Source organism: Nomia melanderi, chromosome 11 (assembly GCF_051020985.1).
Source record: "Nomia melanderi isolate GNS246 chromosome 11, iyNomMela1, whole genome shotgun sequence".
NCBI lineage: Eukaryota > Metazoa > Arthropoda > Insecta > Hymenoptera > Halictidae > Nomia > Nomia melanderi.
Window position 1 is genome coordinate 11025375 of NC_135009.1, and position 21604 is coordinate 11046978.

The 21604-nt window shown below is 43.9% G+C and overlaps 1 protein-coding gene across 1 annotated transcript in view; it reads left to right on the forward strand.

Annotated features, from left to right (window-relative positions):
• The window catches only part of LOC116430551 (uncharacterized), a 385600-nt gene that overhangs the window by 333116 nt on the left and 30880 nt on the right, over positions 1-21604 (forward strand). The window lies entirely within an intron of this gene.

Sequence of the window (21604 nt, forward strand, 5' to 3'; positions counted from 1 at the left end):
CGAGAAAGAGCAAAGCAAACAGCAAAGAGTTTCACATTTTTCGTTTTCTTTCCTCCCAAAACAGCCAACACACCACGACCAAGCCAACAAAAAAAAAAAAAGAATGAAATGAAAAACGAAAAAGACAGCCACGAGCATAACATGAAACCGCGATCTCGAGTCGTGATCGAGGAGGGCGCGCGCGCTCCCCTGCGATCCACGATCTCTACTTTTCCTATTTTTTTTATATCTATGTACGTATATACTTATATACATATATACATACATACTTTTAGCTTTATTTCTGTCGAGGCTGACACGTTGCCAGAGTAAGAGTTTCTCTTAATTAAACGACTTGGTGTTCCGTTGGACTCGACTCCGTCCCGATATTTCAACCCCGAAATTATTACTCGCGCGGGAAGGATTTTTCTCTCGGCGAGTGGCATTCTCGCCGCGGGTAAATTACATTCTCTATCGATATCCAACGAATTCGTGGTATCCTTTCAACGATGAAAGGTTTCTTTAGTTCGCCCTGGCGACTCGATTCCAAACGGAACGGCTTGTCGCGTACGCATCGTCGATAAATGGGACGACGATCGCGTCGTTCGCAGCGTGCGACAGATCTAGCACTGATCCTTAGATGGTCCTCGCGAGATAATGGCCTAATTATCCAACCAATCGACCACCCCCCTTACACTCTGCCAAAGAAAGATTTCTTTTAGGGTTCTCGATGATACCAGCAGAGCCAAGGTGGGTGTACAGACTTTATTTACCTACAACTAATTGCTCGTCGTTCAACCAGCTCGCGGGAGACTACTGTCTCTGCTCTACTTGTATCTTCTTCTTCTCCTGTTTCACGTTCTCACTCTCTTTCTCTCTTACTCTTTCTTTCTTTCTCTTTCTCTCTCTTTCACTCACTGTCTCTCTCTCTCTCTCTTTCTCCCTCTTTCTCTCTCTTTCTCACTCTCTCTCTTTCTTCTATTTCGTTCGTTTACCCGGCGCAGTTCGCGAGGTAGAGCTCGCACCAACGCCCAGATCCTACGTTTTTTCAGACACACGCACATACACGTACTTACACGCGCACAGACACACTTAATTACCTTGTTCTACATCCACCGTCGTCGCGGCGGGAAACGAGCGGTCGGTTCACCGCGGGAAACAGGGAATTTCGAAAGGAATGCAGGTGAGCGGTGGAATCGTCGGTGAGCATTAATTCAAACACCTTTGAATATCGATTGGTTTTTGTGTTACATGAACAATAAGCAAGTAGTTCGTAAAACGTTGGATAAAAATGTTCAGTCGCTAAGGTTTCATTTGTCTTGCAATAACGGGACCAGTACACCTAACTTCGTATCATTTAACTTTCGCCTTCAGTTTCGGTATCCGCTAAAATCGCATTCTAATTAAGAAACTGCTGAAACTTTTCTCAACAGACGGGTATGAAGAGAGTTAACTGTAGTTCTCGCCAACGAGTTTCACCTTAACAGCGAATACTTTTAAAAGTAAGAACGCTTGAGACCTTCGAAGAATCCATTGACAAATGGAACCACTCGAAGTAATTTGTTCTAAAATTTCGGGATTAAAGATGATTCCTCTACCACCGCGAGCTGCGATTCGTAATTCCTTGTTTTCCCGGCAGCCGAGTGAAGTTCTCCGAGTTTCCCTGTCGCGGAATCGTTTGAAACGATCGCGGAAAGTGTCTGTCTATCGGTCAGTGGTAGGTCGGCACGAGACAGAGGCGAACCTCTAGTTCTTAGGCCAACGAATCGAAGATTCGCGATCGCGGCTCACGGTTGCGCCGTGAAAGAAACGGCAGCGTGGATCCATTAAAGCCTCGAACGGCCACCGGGGAAAAAAGTTCCGCTTTCTTTACGGTCCCGATGACGATAAATCTTCCGTGGGATCTCCATCGGGCGGCAAAAAATTCCCTCGTTCCTCCAGGAACCACTGGCTGACGTTTCCACGCGTGCAATCGCGAACGCCTTAGTCTTAAAAGTAAGTTTAACGGAGCTACAGGGTATTCAAAAGTATTCCAGCGATAGTATTCGTAGAATCTAGACCTTCGTCGACGACGAACTCCATCGAAGCGCTACTGTCACTTCCTGTCTTCAGTGTCAGGGTATTTATCTTATCCTTCGTTTCTCTTTTCTCTATTTTTTCCATGTATTTTCTAGGATATTTCGTGGCCGATAGTCGCCGCGAAGTGACACAGGGTATTAATTTCTAGTGATCCGTAAATGTGAGTTACCTAGACGTGTACTTAGATCAGTATTAGACTGCCAGTGTGTAAGGATTCATGGACTCGATCGAACATACGCGTACATTCCGATTTTCAACCGGAAGCGAGGCTGCGTGCCGAGGATCTCTTCGTTGATCTCAGTTTCTTCTTCTACCCTTCTGATACCCTGAATTCGCATGAACTTTCGCCAATCGAGTAACTTCTCGGAAAACCGATGAATCAAGGAACAAGAATGTTTCAATTAGAAATACGAGTAACAGACATGTACGAACTCTGAAATCATCGCTCCGATTCGATCGATGGATCCTCGATGCGACGCCTCGGATGTCCGGAGGTCAGTCCCGTGGAAAAAAGGGACACCGGTGAAAAGTGACTGTGAGAGCCGAGGAACCGAAGAACCACCGCGATTGAAAAGTGGGAAGACCGAGGATCGACGAAAGTCTTCGCGCGGAGAAGCGAATTGGAAAACGAAGAGGAAAGAGAGGAATGAAATGTGGAAAAAGAGGTGAAGATCGAGGTCGATCAAGGAAACGGCGTCCGGAAGAACAATCGATGTCGATCGCGGCGATGACGACGACTGTCGACGAGAATGATCCAGGTTCGCGTGGCCGCGACACGGTTTTCTTGTTTATCGCGGAGGAAGACGCCCCGGTGATACAGAATTTGTGTGTCAGCCAATAAAGAGGAACTTTTTCTACTTGACCGAAACTAGAGGGAATTATCTTGTACATTCTCCGCCTCCGCGTGTTCTCGGTTTACGTGGCATGCATCCGATTTCGTTCGTTCGATCCCCTCCACATTTTGATTATACACTGTCCAACGGATCTTCTATAATCTCGTGCTACTTATCGTTCTACGGGCGATCTCTGTGGATTTCGTACATTTTATAGATTCATGGAACGCTTCGTCGGTCTTAATCTTCAGGAATTTAATTTTGTATCGGTACTCCGTCGTACGAGAAAGGTGCAATTCCTAACAGTTATCTAAATTTAACCTAGGTATCTATCATTCTCTGCAAGGAATTTCCGTACAGCTTCTCCGATTAATTTTATTCCTCGAAATTAAGTTTCTCAAGGATCCAGATCGACTATCGACTTCGTGTTCGAAGGAACTCCACAAGAATCGCCCGACGAACGTCGCAGATCGTTTCAAAATCTCGAACAGCGTCGTCGTTCTACTTTTCCTCTGTCTCTGGTTTCTCGTCGATGATTTCTCTCGCGTTTTTCTTTTCGGTCGTTCGAGACGCTACTCTCCACTTTTCCCTTTCCGCGCGTTCGCGTCGGAAACACTTATCTACGTTACGTTTCCCAGGCCGAAGTTCGAACGTTCACCGACGAGAACGTCGAAGGGACCACCGAAGTTTTTTCGTTTCGCTTCGAACGGAGAAACTCTTCGAATCGATCGAGGCTCGATCGAACCCGGCTCGTCGCCACGCAGAAATCCGTCGAGGATACGCGCGTGCCGCGGGGACCGAGATTCCACGTTGGTCTGGCCCCGGCCGCGGCGAACAAAGAACGAAACGCGGGTCAACACGTCACGCGATCGTTTCGAGAGCATCTCGTGTAACCCAGACCCGTTCTCTTGGTTTTTTTTCTGTTTTTTTTTCTTCGTTGTTTTTTTTCCCCTTAATTTAAATTATTCTCTCTATCTCTCTCGAACAGAGGACTGCATGCTGTAGGCTTTTTTCTGGTCTTGATTAGTGGCGTTTAGCTTTCAGTGAATAACAGTGACGATCACGAAGCCCGGAATCGATTTGTAACCCGGTAGATGTGGGTGTCCGGAGTCGAGCAATGGGGAAATCGAAGTTGACTGCAAATAATGAAGTGGATATTATAGAAACGGATGAATAAACATTGGCAATTTAGAATTTCACTTTCGATATTTCAGAATTAAAAGAACGTAGAGCTTTGGTTTTTTAAGGTTATCAGATTCTTCATTAAGTCTTCGTGAAGTTTATGGGAAGACGCCATTGCTCGCCGACGGAAGTCCCCGTAAAAGCTTGATTGACACGCTCGATAACGTATCTAGAAGACTTGTCACCGTTTGCATGCCACGTGTACTACCTTCTTCACAAGTAATGTATTTTTAAAGGCCGTTCTGCAAAACAAGATATATTATACCGTGTTTCTCTATTATATACCGTGCTCTATCACGTTCTCTCTGTGTCGTTTTCCTGCTCTCTCTGTCGGCTCTTGTCATTCGCTGCTGCTAAACCGCGATATCGTTTACGACCTCACCCAACGATCACCCACGATCGGTTGCCAGTCGATGATAGATCGCTAGCGGAACTGCTGTCCGAAGACGTAGAGGAAACCTGTTGGCGGTGTCTTGTCGGTGGATTATTTCGTGCTGTGTAATAATTCAGTGTATAAGCATGAGGTATCGAGAATCACTGTCATTACTATATCGTATTTCCTGTGGAACCGTTGCAATCGTAAATGTTACGAGTATGAAATTCACAGGATATTGTGTAAAAGACTGCTCGGACGCTGGTTCGCTGTCTTAACGCTTGCCACGCGTTGAAGTCACCGGGATGACAGTAGGGCCTGGTAATCGTAGCGTCTTTACCACGCGTCGAAGTCACTGGAAAGACAGTAGGAATATTCGATCGTGCAGCATTTACGTCGACTCTACGGTTTCTATTATCTATTATCAATTAATCGCGAAAGATCAGACATTAATGAAATATTTTACAAAATTTCAAAACAGCTCAAATCACACAAGGAAATTTTTCTTAACACCCGAGTCGCGCGAACAAATTTCATTCCGTATCTTCGTTTTATTTTTTCATGAATATTCGGGCTAATTCATCATTGATTTCTTTTCTACCGTGCGTTGGTGATCGGTTTTCGTACAAGTCCAATGAAACGAGAATTCATTGATTCAGTTGAAAGTGGATATTCTCGGATTCTCCGAACCAGTTCCTAGCTCGCTTAACAAGCTTATTGGAACGGTAGATATTTTCGGGATCCCAAACTCTTCGCAACTAATTTAACGGGAAACGAGTTCGCCGAGTAGCGCGATCGATGCTCATACAATTTGAAGAAGCGTGGAGGCACGGAAGGTAGTCGGATCGCACGAAATCATTCACCAGCGAGACACCGCCGACCCTGCATCCCGAGGGAAAGGTCAAGAACGCCGGAAACCGCACGGAACCGTCACTGAATCGCCGCGAAGGCGGGACAAGGCCGTGGCTAACGAAGACACGATCCTCTGAAACGACAGCCGCCACCGCGAACGCATTTTCGATGACGAAATCGGAAGAGATCAAGCGACGATCGAACGATCGAGAATCAAAGCGGACGGAGAACAATGACAGGAGAACAACGCGAATCGAAGGAAACTGGAAGATCATTGGACAGATCGGAACGAGATAATTCGAGGAGACTGGGCGAAGATCGAGGAGACACAGGATCGTCGTTTTCACCGCGATGACGGCGACAGAAGGAATCCGGAGCACCGGAGCACGCGGCGTCGATCGAAGAGACGAACGGAGAAAGGTCGGAATTCCCTTAGTGTCGAATGCTAAAACCAAAACAAAAAAAAAGTAATAATAATGCAAACAAAAAAAAAACACACATGATATGAAACATATTTAAAGAAACCAAAAAAAAAAAAATGAATGATATGAAAAGATATATTACGAATCTCGCCTGTGCTAGCTTTTAGTTTTCTAGGGTTTCCTCTGTCCGGTGGTAAAAGCATGAGGTATTCTTCGTACGTAATAATTCGTATGATTTGATTAATTTTTAGCGTAACGATTACTACCATTAACTCACCGCTGTGCCTACGTATACTACCTTGGTTCCCCGTTTACAACCCCCCTGACTCATCATATCTCTTTTTATCTCTCTGTTTCTCTCTTTCTCTCTCTCTCTCTTTCTCTCTATCTATCTATCTATCTATCTATCTATCTTTCTATCTATCTATCAATCTATATATCTATCTATCTCTCTTTATTTCTCTCTATCTATTGTATCTCTCTGTCTCTGTCTATCTCTTTGTCCTGATTACGATTAATCGATTAATATGACCGGACGTATTTTGTACCTTGCGCGGCGCACACTGCTCGCAGAAAAGAAAAACCACCACGAACAAAGTCTCTTTTGATAGCACCTGTCGTTTTGTTCTCACACGTATTATCATTCTTGTTCGGATGAATAACTCTGGCTGCATAAGACGCAAATTCTCGTTTTAATAATCCTGCGACACTTAACTTCGGCCGCGCCGGCTTCGCCCGAGCGAGCATGTTTTGCGGTAGTCGAAACGCTTTGGACACTCTTCTTGATCCCTTCTTTCTTTCAATTTGTTTAAATTGTAGATTTGCTTCTCGGCGTACATTCAAATGTTATCGATGTTTAATTTCGCATCGTGGTTGAAAGCGAATAAAGAGATATTTTGGAAAATAGTGAAAAACTTAAGGCTTCGAAGTTATGAAATTGTGGAATCCTGAAATGTTGAAACTTTGAAATGTTCAATTTGCAATTTACGAGTCACTTTCAAACTAGCAAATTTTCTAATATATGTATTACAATAAAAAAGAGACACAAGGACATCAACAATTAACAAATACCGACTATAGAAAAAACGAGTGTCCAAACCGATTCCCAGTGCGCGTGAATATTGAAAAACATTATGATACGGATGAACGCTCGATCTCAGCCGGTGCAGCCCTCCATTTTTCCGTCGAATCGAGACCGAGCAGCTCGTTCGATTTATTTAACCGATTGCCACGATTAATACCGTTCACTGTGGTTAAAACAATAGTTGTATTAACGATACACCCGTCGACGGTGTGCTCGCCACTCCCGCACACGTATGTATTAATCGATTCCCGACTTTCTCGACACCATCCTCTTTTCTCCACCCCCGTAAATTATTTTTCTGTGCACCCCTATTCGAACTGTCTCCTATATCCATCTCCCCGAAACAATTCTCCGTTGAAATTCCCTTCATTTCACCTACCCTTCGTATCTCATACGTATATATATATGTATACATACATACAATGTATAGATCTCTTCTATCTATCCATTCCTTTTTAATTAATTAATTAAATAATTGAATGATTGATTAATTAATTAATTTCAAATTGTAACAATATGCATATACATATATGTGTGTATATACATATATACAAATATTTATATATACGTTTTATATATATATACATACATACATACATACATACGTACATATATACATATGTATATGTATGTATGTATGTACATATGTATATATGTATATATATATAATAATCACGGTAATGCGCCACATATTCACTGGTTGATGACTGTCTCGTTGACAAAGGCCCGTACCTTGCCTGTGGTTGTGCTTGGTTGTGGTTGGAAAGCGGTTTTGGGAGAGAATTTTTTACTTGCTTCTTTTTTTAATAATTATTACCTTATTTAATTTGCACGTCTCATGTCGTGGCCTTGGCTTGCCTTCATATGAGATTCACCTGTGAATACATGTGTATATATATACATCATCTCTTATACATATATATACATACATATATCTATACTTTGAACATCTGACGATATACGTATGTATCCTATGCACGATCTTGAATTAACCAGATTTTTATATTTATATATACATATATATTACCGCCAGCGAAACGTAAGAAACCACGCGAGAAGATTCTTATCTATCTTCTTTCTTTTCTTCTCTTTCTCAAATGTTGTATTTTTTTGTTTTTTTTTTTTTCTTAATTTTCTCATTCTCCTCTAATCACGTAACGGACGAGAATGACGTATATAGATTACGTACGCTACATATATATATAGTATACTCATAGTATATATACATATAGTGTATTTACAATTACAAATCATTTATGAAATCTCACGTGTTCATGGCACGTCCGTCCTGGCAGTCGCGCAGAGTTCTTTTCGATTCTTACTTATCGTTATTACATATCGGTTGCATTCTCTTGCACCTACGTTACACGTATACCGTATTATACCTGCGAGCTGACTAAGTAGTTGTGTATTGCGGGAACGAAACTTTGCGTTCCCTAGTGTACTCTATCTTACACGTACGTTTTCCTTCCCCCCCGGCATACATATATATACATAGAATATCTTCTCTTCGTCCCTTGTTTCTTTTCTTCTCTCTTTTGTTGTTGTTCTCTTTTCCATTTGCATTCGTTTTGTTCGCCCCTCTGTTTTATCCCTCTTCTTACCCTGGTCGTCGATTTTCCTCCTTTTCTCGCGTCCAACGGCCGCCTCGTCCCGCTGTGTGCGGCGTTTCCGCTCGCGGAACACAGAGAACGACGGGTATAACGGGACGGGGCGTCGATAGAAGCCGCGGAAAGGGGTGAGACGTCGGTCGGGGCCGCAGAAGCTGCAGCCGGGCTAATTGCTCGCGTTTTCAAAAGCATTCGCGAGGAAGAACGCGCTCCGCGCCGATGGCGGGAGGGAGAAGCACGCGAGAGAACGCTTCCTTTCATTGGCTCTTCCTTTCTAATTCATTGTTCTTCCCGCGCTGCGTTTTTCCCCCCTCCTTCCCTTCCCTTTTTGCTCGTCTTTTTAATCCCGTCGCATCGGAGAGCGTAACGTAATCTCCTCTTTAATTAGCGCGCGCGCCCCTGTGTTCTCGCCCGTTCCCATTTCTCTCCCACAACAATAACACCTACTCTCCAGTTCTGTCGTTCGATTTTATATTACACGTTCCAACCCCTTTTGTTACATCTCTCCGGATTTTTGTCAGCAAGTTGCCAGGTTCTCGGATACAGCGCGTTCTCCCTTCTCCCTCGGTCGTCTTGATTTCACTTCCGACCTCTGATAACAATTACTACGATCGTTCTTATATTATTACGGTGTTATCATCGTTTCCCCGTCTTTTGGTCCGTTTCTTTTTTGGTTCTTCTCTGTCTCTCTGTATATTACATATATCGTACGTATATATCTTTCTTTTGGAACTGTTGTCATTGACATTAATGTTATTGGATCGTGGCACGGTGTGTTAGTTGGCGAGAGACACGACAGTAAATTTTTGGCCGGGCGAACTGCATGCTCGACAAGTGCCGCCTTTGATTTAATGGTAACTAATTAATTCTCGTATGTCGACCGGCCAGACCCTACACCATCGGAACCCTCGAACTGCCGCCACCCTCGCCCGAGACTGCCGTTCGCGTTCGGTCGGGCTGCTACCGCCAGGCCGCCGCGTCGGCCGCGATCGATTTTCCGGCGGGTTTCGAACGAACGGCCCCGGCCGATCGCGGAAATTCGAGTGAGCCCGCGGAATGCCCCGAAAATACCGCGGGAGATCGAACTTTTCATCCCGGATGACTCTCCGGCTCGAGTGTCGCCTCCGAATACAACTCTATTCGATCCGCGCGCCGAGAGAAACGGATCCGACGGGAATTACTTGGTTCGTCTTTTCGATGCATTTTTGATATCGTTGACGCCGAACCGAGGAAGTGGATTGAAATATGAGTAGACGATAGGCGTTTGCTTAGCAGTTCGATGAGTTATCGATGCTCGAGGATAAATGGGTTTCTCCTGCGCCTCGAATGAAGTGACATTCGCGACGAAGGCGTTTCGTACTGCGTTCAATTGGTTTGGAACTTTTAATGAGAATTTGTGAGTAAATAGACTGTCGGTTAATAATTTGCCTCTTGGAGATTTCTGTCTTATGGCTTGTATTCGTAAATGATTGCCCCTTCAAATCTTTAAACACTGAAATTTTCTAATTTTTAAACATTCAAATTGCCTTATTTTTAAATATTCAAATAGTTAAATTTTCTACTTTTCAATTTTCTATTCTTCCACTTCTCGAACATTCAAATTTCCTTATTTCCGAGTACTCAAATTTTCTAGCTTCAGAATATTCAAATCTAATTTTCTAGTACATTAATTCACAAGTAGTAGTCAGTCTCTTAGCTACAGTCGCATAAAACGTTCGATCTCCCAGTGAATGTCGATGAAAAAGATTCGAGTTCCTCGTAACAGATAGTTTCTCTCGAAGATCGCCAGTGAGCCTCCTCAACAGCCCCCGCATTTCCAACAGAAAGACACGAGTTCATACATATATGTACCTATACACATATATCTATGTAACGTTCACTTTTCTTGCTGGTTGTTTAGCAGCCTGGCATTCACTAATTAGTCTCAGTGCGTAGCCTTAATTAGTTACCGCTGAACGTGCGAGCACCGTCAGCAATTAGTAGTCGCCCTCGAAAAGGGCGAGCTTGTTCTTTTCCTTCGAAAAAGCTCGACATAGGACGAGTTCTATAGTCTCCTTGGAAGCAGACTAGCGAGGGAAGGGAAAATACGATTTACTTTCTTCCCCTCTTCTTTCGTTATTCGATCTTCATCGTATTTTTCTGTTTTTCTCTCTTATTCCTTATTTTCCTCTTCTTTTCACCGTGTTTTCTCTTTTCTGTCTCCCCTTCCGAGCACTCGGTACCTTCGAGTGAACTTCGAAAAGGGAGAAAATCCGTTTCGTAACTGTTCGAGGAACGTCCAAACGAGAAAACGATCTTCCGGTTCTTCTCGGGGTGGAATACGTTAGCAAACGCAAGTGTTACGAAACCAGCGGAGTCTACGACACATTTGGTGTATTACAATCTCGGTTAGATAATAATCAATTTACATAGATCGCCATCGTGGATATACAGTAACACGATATATCCGAAATTAACAAAATAAGGTAACGAAAAAGAATACCAATCGTCAGTATTCTAAATTTCAATTTCACTTCCTAGTGTTTAAATCTACAGCTGGTGCCAGATATATTTCAGTCAATTCAATAGTTTATACCCATACGCATACATATAATCATGATGAATTGCTTCGAGTAGGATATATTTCAATTCAATAAACAGGATCCCATGAAATTTCTCGGAATCGCTCCTCCAACCCCTAAATCAAAGATGGTCTTTGGTATCTTCTTGTGCTCAACCCTTCTCTCTCACTGGCATTGCGGCAGGCCGAAATTGCTAGACTGTTCGACGGTTACCATTAACCCAGCGAACGTTGATGCGACCCGCGTAATTGCCGTACGAGGAGTACGTAATCTACACACAACCCCCAATCACTGTTTGCTTTACTCCGTGGGTCGCACGAGAGGCCGCCAACTCGGCCCCGTCTCTGCATCCCGCTGGCTGCGTTTCACGTCCCCCGATCTACGCACATAGCGCTCTGTTTTCGGCTCTTCTCTTGACCACCCCTAGCTGAAACCACCATCTGTCCACCATCGCCATTTCAACCCTATTCACTCCGTTCGCGAGCCGATTTATCGTTCCCGCGATTCACCGCGCGTATATGGTCCACCGCCTTGTCAATTATACGCCTCGATGGCCATGATTTTAAGCGTAAAAATGGGATCGATCGAGAATTTTGGGAGAATTAAATGTTCGTTTCCGTGTAACTGGGACACAGGTTTTCGGAGAAAGGAAGACATTATTGTAGGTGTAAGTGATTGTACAAAAATAGGATCGATCGAGAATTTTGGGAGGATTAAATGTCTATTTTAGTGTAACTGGGACACAAGTTTTCTAGGGAAGGAAATGATTATTCTAGACGTAAGAGTGATTGTATAAAAATAAGATCGATCGAGAATTGTAGAAAAGTTACACTTTCACTTTCATATAAGTGGAAAACAAGTTTTCTAGGGAATAGGGAAGAAGTTCTAGATTCAAGAATAATTAAGGTTCGAGAAAACCTGAATCCCCTGTTTTATAAGTGATTCATGAATTATGAATGACTACGTTGATATTCTATGGGATTCTAAACAGCTTTAAGGTCCCAGGTGTTTTTCAGACTTCCTCGTTGCCTTCTTCAATATTTAAAGATCACCTTCATTCCCGTAATTTCAGAAAATCTCGGATGCCTCAAACGTTCCAACGTATAAAAAGGATCGTGTCACTAAGCGATCCGCGTTCAGTGTTCTTCTGGAACCGCGAAGAACGCGATCAATTCCCGGCTGAGTCAAGGGAACCGTTCCACTTATAAAACAATCCAGAGAGTCGCGTGCTCAGCATGATGAACGCGATGAAAAGTCGCCCTGCTTGGATCTTCGAAATTTCAAGTGTCCCATAAACCATCCGAACGTTCATCAACGCAGACTCCCACCCCCTCGCCCTTGGTCCAACTTAACGTCGCCCGAATCCGCGTGATCGCGTCAGCGATAACGGTGGAAGCTCAAGCTCGCCCAAAAAGAATGATCCTCCATCGCACGACGATTGGCCGCGCGGAAATCGCGAAAGGTATCGCTCCCCTTCCGGAATCCAAGAAACGAAAGCTTTCCAGGGAAATTGGTTCCGTCGTATAAATTCGGGGCGTTCGTTGTATCGACTTATCGCGTGGAGGGTGGAACTCGAAGAAGGGGATCGCGGTAATGAGCGGGAAGAGGGTCGCGGGACCGCGAACCGGTGGCGAGGGCTCCGCGCAAATGGAGAAACAGTGTAGCGGAGGAGAGGTTTCGAATTGAGAGTGAAATCCGGGGGATGAAAATGGAATCGTAAAATAAAAAGGGGGGAGTCGCGGGGGGGAATATTAAAAAGAAACGAGCGCGCGGAGTAATCGATGAGGGAACGAAAGAGAGGTCTCCGGGCCCCGTGGACCGAATGCGCCCGTCGAACGAGGGAGAAAGCGTTCGCGTTTATTTGGCGAGGACAATGCGACTGGATGGAAACACGGTATCGCGGGGGTGGGCCGTGGGCGAGGCGAGAGGAAAAACTTAAGCGAGTGACTGAGGAGAAAAAGGAAGTCTGGAAACGGACCAGGACGCTGGGAGCGTGAACGCTGGAGAGAGATGATAGGTCGAGCCTCGAGGGGGTTTGAGCAGGCTGGAGGGAGGTTTGACAAGGGGCAAGGAGAGAGGGAGAGAGAGAGAGAGAGAGAAGTTGAACCCAAGGGAGGTTAGGTAGAAAGAGAAGAGGAAAAAAGGAAAGGAAAGCCAGGGGTGGTTAGTCGAGGGAAGAAAATTCAAAAGAAAGTGACGGCGGGAAAAAGGAGGAAGAGGGAACGGGAGAGAAGGGTTGCGGACGACGGCGGTCCAGGGGTGGTGGATGCTGGCAGCAGCGTTTATTGATCGCTCGCAGCAACCCTGCCAGCAAAGCTTCCTCCTTCCCGCTACCCCTCTTGTCTAGCAGCCAGCCAGCCAGACCATCGTTGATCGAGTCTCTCTCTCCCTCTTTCTCTCTCTGTCGCGCTACAACGAGGGTTGTGCAGCTTCCGCGCGAAGCCTCGACGCAGCGTGGAATAGAATTCAATCGTATTAATTACTCATGGCATCGCGGGCCGACGATGACTCTCGACGCGCGCAAAACCGTGCGCCACGCGTGTACAGTCGCCGTTATGATACGAGGAAGCTGTAAATTGGACTTTACAGGTAGGGCTTGCACCCTTTGGAATCGGCTGATGTTACGGTGTCTTGAGAGTCCTAGGTGTTAGATCTTTGTTTATGATCTGTATTTGTCAATTCGTGTTTGTAAATTCCTGTTGATACAAGTGCACTCGCTTTGACACGTGCCGAGAACGTTGAACATGGCTTGCATTAGGTAGTGAGTTTATTTTAACCCCGCTTCGTAGGGTATCTTCGAATCGTTCATTTTGCTAGCATCATTTTGATCGTTCGATCCTCTTCGAGTTAGTATCGCTCTTATTTTGAGTAAATTACTTTTGAACTTGAGAATAGTGTATTGTTAGACTATGTGTTCCTGAATTTTCAATAGTGATTTCAAATATGTAGACGAACTGTGGATTAGTGAAACAACTCATGGAAGAAATAGCTTATAGCACACTACTAGGTGTCTCGTAATTAGCAGTGAACGAGTTAACGCCCGACCGATACATCTTGGCGGCGACTGTACCGCCGTTCGATCCGCGCCGGTGGTGCACCATGGATTCACCAGCGATTCAAGGTTACGAGACTCTCTCCTAACCCCTTCCCGCTTTCTCCGCGTAATGATTTTCGCGGCGAGACCATTCGCGGAGCTTCAGTCGTCGATCAATGAATGAGATTAGCGCCGGGGCTTTCAAATCGAGCGTCTCAAATGCAACCCTCGTGCTCTGCCGAAAATTCAATTCATCCCTTTCAATTCTATGAATGTATACTGCAAATGTTTTCAACGATGTCTCGACTCGCCTAATTAGAGATGCCGTTGAGAGGGTAGATTGAGGGTTTGAAGAACATATGTATACTTTTTACACAGAATGCAACGAACACTTTTTACATGAATATAGGTTACATTGAATGGTCAATTTTTTGTTTTTTTTTTAAAGAAAATTAGTCTCTTGTTTTTAGTGGGAAGAAGTTGCGTTAAACAGTGTATCCGATGATCTTTCGACGATCTTCTGATTTTTGAACAGTTCTTCGAAAATCCGCCACAGTTTCCTAAGAATAATAATTAAAAGACAGTAGAATAGAATGCGAATTATCATGTTACGATGTCAGCTTCGGATGCAGTTGCAAAGATATTACATTTACCGTAGCGATCCGGCGTGTTCCGTATTAGCATCTCGATAACTCGAACTTCAACCACAGAATCTCTCGATTCGAATCCAGTTCCCATGTTAATTTGATCACGGGTAGCCGGAACGTGCGTGAAAGTCTATTCATAAATCCGGAGACCCAATTAGCGCCGGGACGTCAAGACATTCAACGCGATATTCGCGAGATGGAGAGGATGAATTGGATTTTCGGGAACTCGGCGAGCGGATTATTATTCTTGGCGAAGGGACGTTGAAGTTAAAAGACATTCGAGGCCCGGTAATTCGAAGATCTGAGACGATGAGACGGCCGGGATAAGGGCGATTAAACAGAATTGAATGGAGCCTTTCGAGCTTTCTTCTCTGCGAAGCAGATTTGACGGCTTTCAGAATTTCAAGTCGCCGGGGATATTGTTTCTCCTGCGGCCAATGGAAAATTGAATGCGGAATATACACACTTTTCGCGTGACAATTAAGGCATTCAGTCGTCAGAGACGGATATCTGAATTCCCGGGGCTGTAATGGCGCTCTTAAAATTTGAGAATGACGTTTCTCGTTAGACGGACTGTCCTACGCAATACCGAACACTTAAATGCCTCCTTTCGTTAAATCTTCTCATTTTAATAGAGGAATTAAGATCCTATTTCTTCGTTCATCATTATTACTTAGAGACAACGTTTCGAATAATAATACAAAAATTTATAATAAATCGGAATAAAGGCGATCGAAGATTTAGTTAAGAAGGGAAGAGGTATTACTATCAATTAGATGCTTCAGTCTTCAGTTGAACGCCCTGTATTTTGAAAAGACAATTTTGTCACGAAATTCTAGTTTTTCCTAGAATTTCTTTTTATAAATTTTATTGAGAAACACGTTTAACCCAACTTCCAGGTGGGTCAAATTCATTTTAGAATGTCTAGCTTGCAAGTATTTAAGTGACAAGGTTCTCGCGAGAAATTGTAAAATAAATTTGTGTATTTATATGGACACAGCAGAAAGGGACCCATCGAATCGCGAGAATTGAGTCACTCCGATTGCTCGATAGTTTCAGTGGTTATAATTAATTCAGTATTATATTACTCGGTAATTTTAATTATACGTGAGCCCGCCAGATTCAACGGAACTATTAGACGCGGGATTAATGAAATCACGGTGTTCGTCTATTGTCTGCATTCAAGGAACAGTTTCCCTTTCGGTTAGTAAAACAGATTTCCCGCCGGTGTTTTCCTGGTAATGCGTTTCGCGGGGACAAAGGACGCGAAATTCGTGTTTCCCTCGTTAATCGGTGCCCGGCGCCAGCCGAATCTAATAACAAATTGAACACGCCGCCATTTGCATAAATAATTGTGACTCGATTCGGTCCTGTTAATTATTCCGTGTAATCGCGGTCCGCTGCCGGCGCTCGCTGAAAGCTAAAACAGAAATCTCATCCGCGCGCCGCGTTTTGTTCGTCGGGTACAACGATTTAATCATTCATCGACGCACGCGATAATAAACTGACTCTCCACAGTTAACGCAAAAGACGACGTGCACTGTTAGAAACATTCATCGCGTTGGGCGCTAATTACTTTAGAAAGAACAAATTTCGTGATTAGGCGATCCTTATCCGTACAATACATTCAAGTTCGCTCGTTATCATCAAACCGAACATGACTCTTCCGTATCGATCTCGAAATATTCGAAAGGAATACAATATACCTTTAATATCGTCGATTTTCAAGCTAAGATATTATCTTGTACGATTCTTCCCTGGAAATTTGTCAATTAAGCTCCTCTATACAACAGAGTCGATGATTCGATCGATGGATTTTAGAATAAGAAGCGATGAATGCTTCCAGTATATTCGATACCTACTTAAATCTATCTAGAGTTCCATTATTCCATTAACGCTCAACTTTACACTCCATAGGCGCGCATCAATCACCAATCAATTGGTTTGACGCAACAAAAGTGTAAAGAAAATAGTTTTATTCCTCAGATGTCCGATTTCTCAGGACAGTTCGAAAAACTGTCGGTATCTAATTAGAGGTTAATGATGTTCCATAATTCGAAAATCACAGGTGCACGCCTAGATTCGGTAGAATTTTATTCTAGTTTATCGCGAGTTCGATCAGGAACGTAATCAATGATTCATGCAGTCCGACGGTATGGATTTTGGCTCGCAGCTTCGTGGCAGCGATCCGAAACGCGCCGTTGATAGCGCGCCCCATCCCCTCGCGCCAGGAGCCACCCCGAATGACTGGAATCACAGACTACTCGCCCCCCCTCCCGCGGAATCAACTGTTCGATCATATTAATCGGTCGCAATATTACACCGTCTGTCGGACGAGGCCCGAACCGCGGGGAAACCACTCTACGAACTCGTCCGCCGTCCCCTCGGAATTTATGAGGAAGATTTCGGCCAGGGAAAATGCGAATCGGATGTCTCGACGGATCGCGGACCGCGCCCCTGTTCTATGGAGATTATACGGAAAGATCGAAAACGACGGCTGGACACCATAGGATATGACTGTTTGCACTTGAACACGTTATTCAATATAAATATGTTTCCTGATAAATTGACGATAAGGAATGTATTTAATACCAATAGTTAATATGACGCATTATGCGAAACTTAATGTTCAATGTCAAATTTGATGGTTTTGTGTCTAATCAAGCGATTGAGAATCCTGCTGCCATTTGTTTCGGTAGATATCTTCCCTCATTTGCAGTATTCGATCAAATGCGAGAAATATTGTGCACTAAGTATTGGAGAAGCGAAACTAAAGAGTCACCGAGTTTCTAAACGCAATCTCGTGACTTGTAACATTGAGTAACTGTGTTTAAACAGAGATCAAAGGACGATAATGTCCATTCGAAATTCCCCGCTGCAACGATCGCTGAACAATTAAAATTCAATGAAGAAAACATTAACCGGATGGACGGTAATCGATTTCAATGGAGTCCCCCATATACTACGCGGGAAAATCTCGCGGAAGCGACGGACTACCGTAAAAAGTGAAACAGCGTTTTCCCGTGGAGGAACGCTAACCGTTTTATCGCGAGCCCGTCGACGTTAAATCAATGAACGAACGAATGCGCGGCGGTGATTAGCAGCTGGCTCGCTGGTGTCCGCGGATAAACACGCGCGCGCGCATCGTTACGGGAATAAATGAACTCCAAGTAGAACCGAGTTAATTAATAATACATTGAACGTCCGCGGAGCATCGATCGATCCCCCCCGTAAATCGTTGGAATTTTAATCGCGAGAACCGAGAGCCGGGCGCTGGGGAGAAACATAAATATAAATCCGCGGTCCTCGACGGGGAACGCTGAATTTTCGCTGTGACGTGAATAAAGGAACAATGAAAATATCGCGGCCGCCTCGAGTCGGTAATTGAGAATCGGTCGGAAGGGCCGATAGTTTCGGGGTGAGCAAGTCTGCGACGTGGTTAGAACTCGATTAACTCTCGGAGGTTTATCGAGTATCGAAGTCGCCCGGAATTACGTAAATAGACTACCGGATAATCGATGAAACCGAATTCTCCCGTGGAAATCGTCGAGAAATTGAATTCCTTGGGGAACCCTTTGCGCACTTTTAACACTGAAACCACCGAGCAGGGACATTGACTTTTTGAGATTTCTATAGAAACTCCAAGAGTGCATTTACTGAGACTTCGATTGATTTATACTTCAGTTTGCGTATTGGTAAATCAATTTCTTAATTTCTTTAGTAAATTCTCAGAGAAATATCTGTTATCTTTTTAATAATTGCACGAAGAATAAATCAGGAATAGGTCATTTTGACCTGTTTGGTAGTTTTAGTGTTAAATAACGAGACGATAAAGAATCTGAACGCTGAAACTATCGAGTAGTCATCGACTTTTTGAAATTTTATTTTACTATTAATATTTCAGTTGACCTGCAATTTAAATTGCGTACTGTTAAATCAATTTCTCTGGTAATTTCTCAGAGAAGCGTCCGTTTTCTTTCCGACAATTTCGAAAAGAAGAAGTCAGGAATGAGGCTGTTTAGTCTGTCTGATAGTTCCACTCTTCGTGAACTGAATTCGAACTTCTCGATGAATCGTTTCTTCGTTTTTGTACTCGATATCAGTGAAATCGAAAATGTTCGGTGCATCCTTCGTCGATCTTCTAAAATATCGAATTTTACGAGATCTGAGAATACAGCGACGATTGAGATGATTTCTCGAAGCTGTTTAATATTCAGGGCACATTTTCATCGGCGAGATTCTCTTCGCAGACTTCGAAAGCGTCGGAAAATGAGAATTGATTGAAAAAAAGGAACGACGGAAATTAGCAATTAAACGAGGACGACGGAATTCCGTAAATCCGTATCGAAATATTACTCTTAACGAACCGGAAGGCCGGATATAGAGCGATGGCGGACCTAGCCGAGGCTTTGCATGAAATTTGAATACGCGCCGGCGTTTAATCCGTTTCGATATTCGGTTACGCTGTCTCTCGTGTTACTCGCGCCGCTGTAACGCGGCCGAAAGGGTGTCCGGTGCCTTCATTAACCTGTCACCCGGCCGATTTTTCGGTTACAGGCGTCTGCGAGCGGGAAACTTCAATTCAAAACGCGTAACGCGATCCAATACAAGGGACGTTTACTTTGAAACTGGTTGAAGTCCATTAAGAAAAAAAGTAAACTGTTCAGAAATAAAAGGATAGTGTAAAATTGTAACTATTGGTGCCGTTAACTTGATTTTTTTAAAAAATGGACTTAAGCCATCTTCGAAAGATATTAGCTCGAAGTATATTACACAAATTGTCATGGTGATATTCAACGGTAGAATATTCTGATAAATGGGAGAATATTGATTGATTTTCACCGTTTAACAGGTTATTAGGAAATGGTAATATTAAATTTTAGGAAAATATTTTGTAGATCAATTTTGTAGACCGGAGACACGTTCACTAGACCCGGAAGAAGGAAAACACGTGCAAGAACAGACACGAGATGTCAGCTACGCAAACCGGTAGAATTCAATGAACATCCAGTTGCAAAAGAACTCGCTAACTGACAGGCCAAAAACTGCCAGAAAATCGTAACAGTTCCAATTAAGTTCCACGCGTGATCGTGAATTTTTCCCCCCAGGCCGGTGGACAAGCGATAACGTGTCCGAATCGTTGATGTTTATTTATCTTTCATCTGGGATGAAAAAAAATTCACGGGTCACCGGAGCGCGTATTTCTGAAACGACGGACTGTGCCATTTTCAATTCCCGGTCGTCACCGTGGATCAACGCGGACATTCGCGTTACGAGAAATCGAAAATATCAGGAAATCGGAATTGAACATGATCTCGTTAATTACCGATCAGATTAACGAAATCATTTTCTAACGTGACTTAGAACCCTTTAGTTCCAGATACTGCCTTGAAACCACATATTTCAATATCAATAATCTGTTGATAAATAGAGCAATATGTTTTAAACTAAATCATTATTGACACATCGACTGCCACTGTGGTCACCGGTGACCGAAGCTTAATTGCTTAAATACAATTACAAAAAGAAAACTGGTGTCAAGTAAAAACACTTAGTAACACGAATAACTAATGCACCACGCGTACTATGATACCAAGTCATTAATAATTACTTCTAATGCCATTTGCCTTATGAAAAAATATGTATTGTTACACAAAACGTTCGAAATTCTCGTGGCAGTCAACGCGTTAACGTACGTTTTCATCCAGTAGCTAAAGGGTTGAACAGAGTACACCTGTTAAAGGGTATTTTTGAAGCGAAACGATCGTGATTCACGGTGATCGAGATAGAGGATTGATCGGACACGCGACGTGAACGATACGATTATCGTCCAGGTCGGCGACCGAATGTAACCAGCTAATAGTTTCTGACAAAAACAGGATACAGGTTGCCGGCCATGCCGTGGAGCTGGCTGGGGGCAGCGGCGCCATCGGCAGCTGCAGCTGCAGCGGTCGCCGCAGCCGCGGTCACACCATCCCCTGCAGCTGCACCGCTCGTCCTTGCACCTAGGGCGGCGGCGAGACGAAGGTACAGAGACTTCTCATAATCCAGCCCGGAAGTTGTCGCGAGATTAAACGAAACCAGCACGATACCCTTTCAACCCTCTTCAACCCCTTTCAACTCTTATCCTCTTTCCTACTGTAGAGACTCGAAGTTTCCAACTGCCGAGAGAAATAGTGTCTTCGACGCGTGCTTTATCGTCCGGAAACGAACAATTTGCTTTGGTAGACGAAAGAACGGAGTAGCTGCGCTTGCAATTTTTTAAATAAACGTAGAAGTATTGTGTTGCCGTATTTGTTACAACGATCAAAGAAAAGAGCAGCTACCCTTGCAACTTTTTATATAAACGTAGAAACTCTCTTTCTCCGTTGAGCGCATTCGCTACGAAGATTTTCAATGCTGATAACATTCGAATGAACAATAGAGTAACGTTTCTCTTTATATTCTGGTATTCACAGCTATAAGATATTTTTCGGTATTAAAATAAAATTCTCTTTTGCCGGAGATCGATACATAACTTTCCAGATAAAGTATTTTCCCATCAGTCTCGTTTGTTAATACGTTCGCGAATGATTCTTCGATTCCGTTTCATCGACGCGCCGAACAGTCGCGTCGATGGAAAGAATATTAAGAGCGAGATAATTGTTCAAACAAGGAGCCCCGAATTCCACCGCGGAAGAGACACTTCTTCTCTCGCGGCCGCCGAAGCCACCGGGCGAAATTAAGAGATTGCCTCGAGGACTGAAACGGAGCCCCTAACACGGAAACGTTTCTTCCCTCTGCCTCGCGACGGAACCTCGCCCCCTCGGCAGGAGTATCCCGGGATTAGTCAGCGTTTCCAGCGGTCGACTTAATTAGCGATAATCGTCTAATGGTCCGTTGGCGTGATGGGGTCACACCCCGGGGGATCCGGACGAAATGATTAAGAGGATCTCCCTTCGATTACGT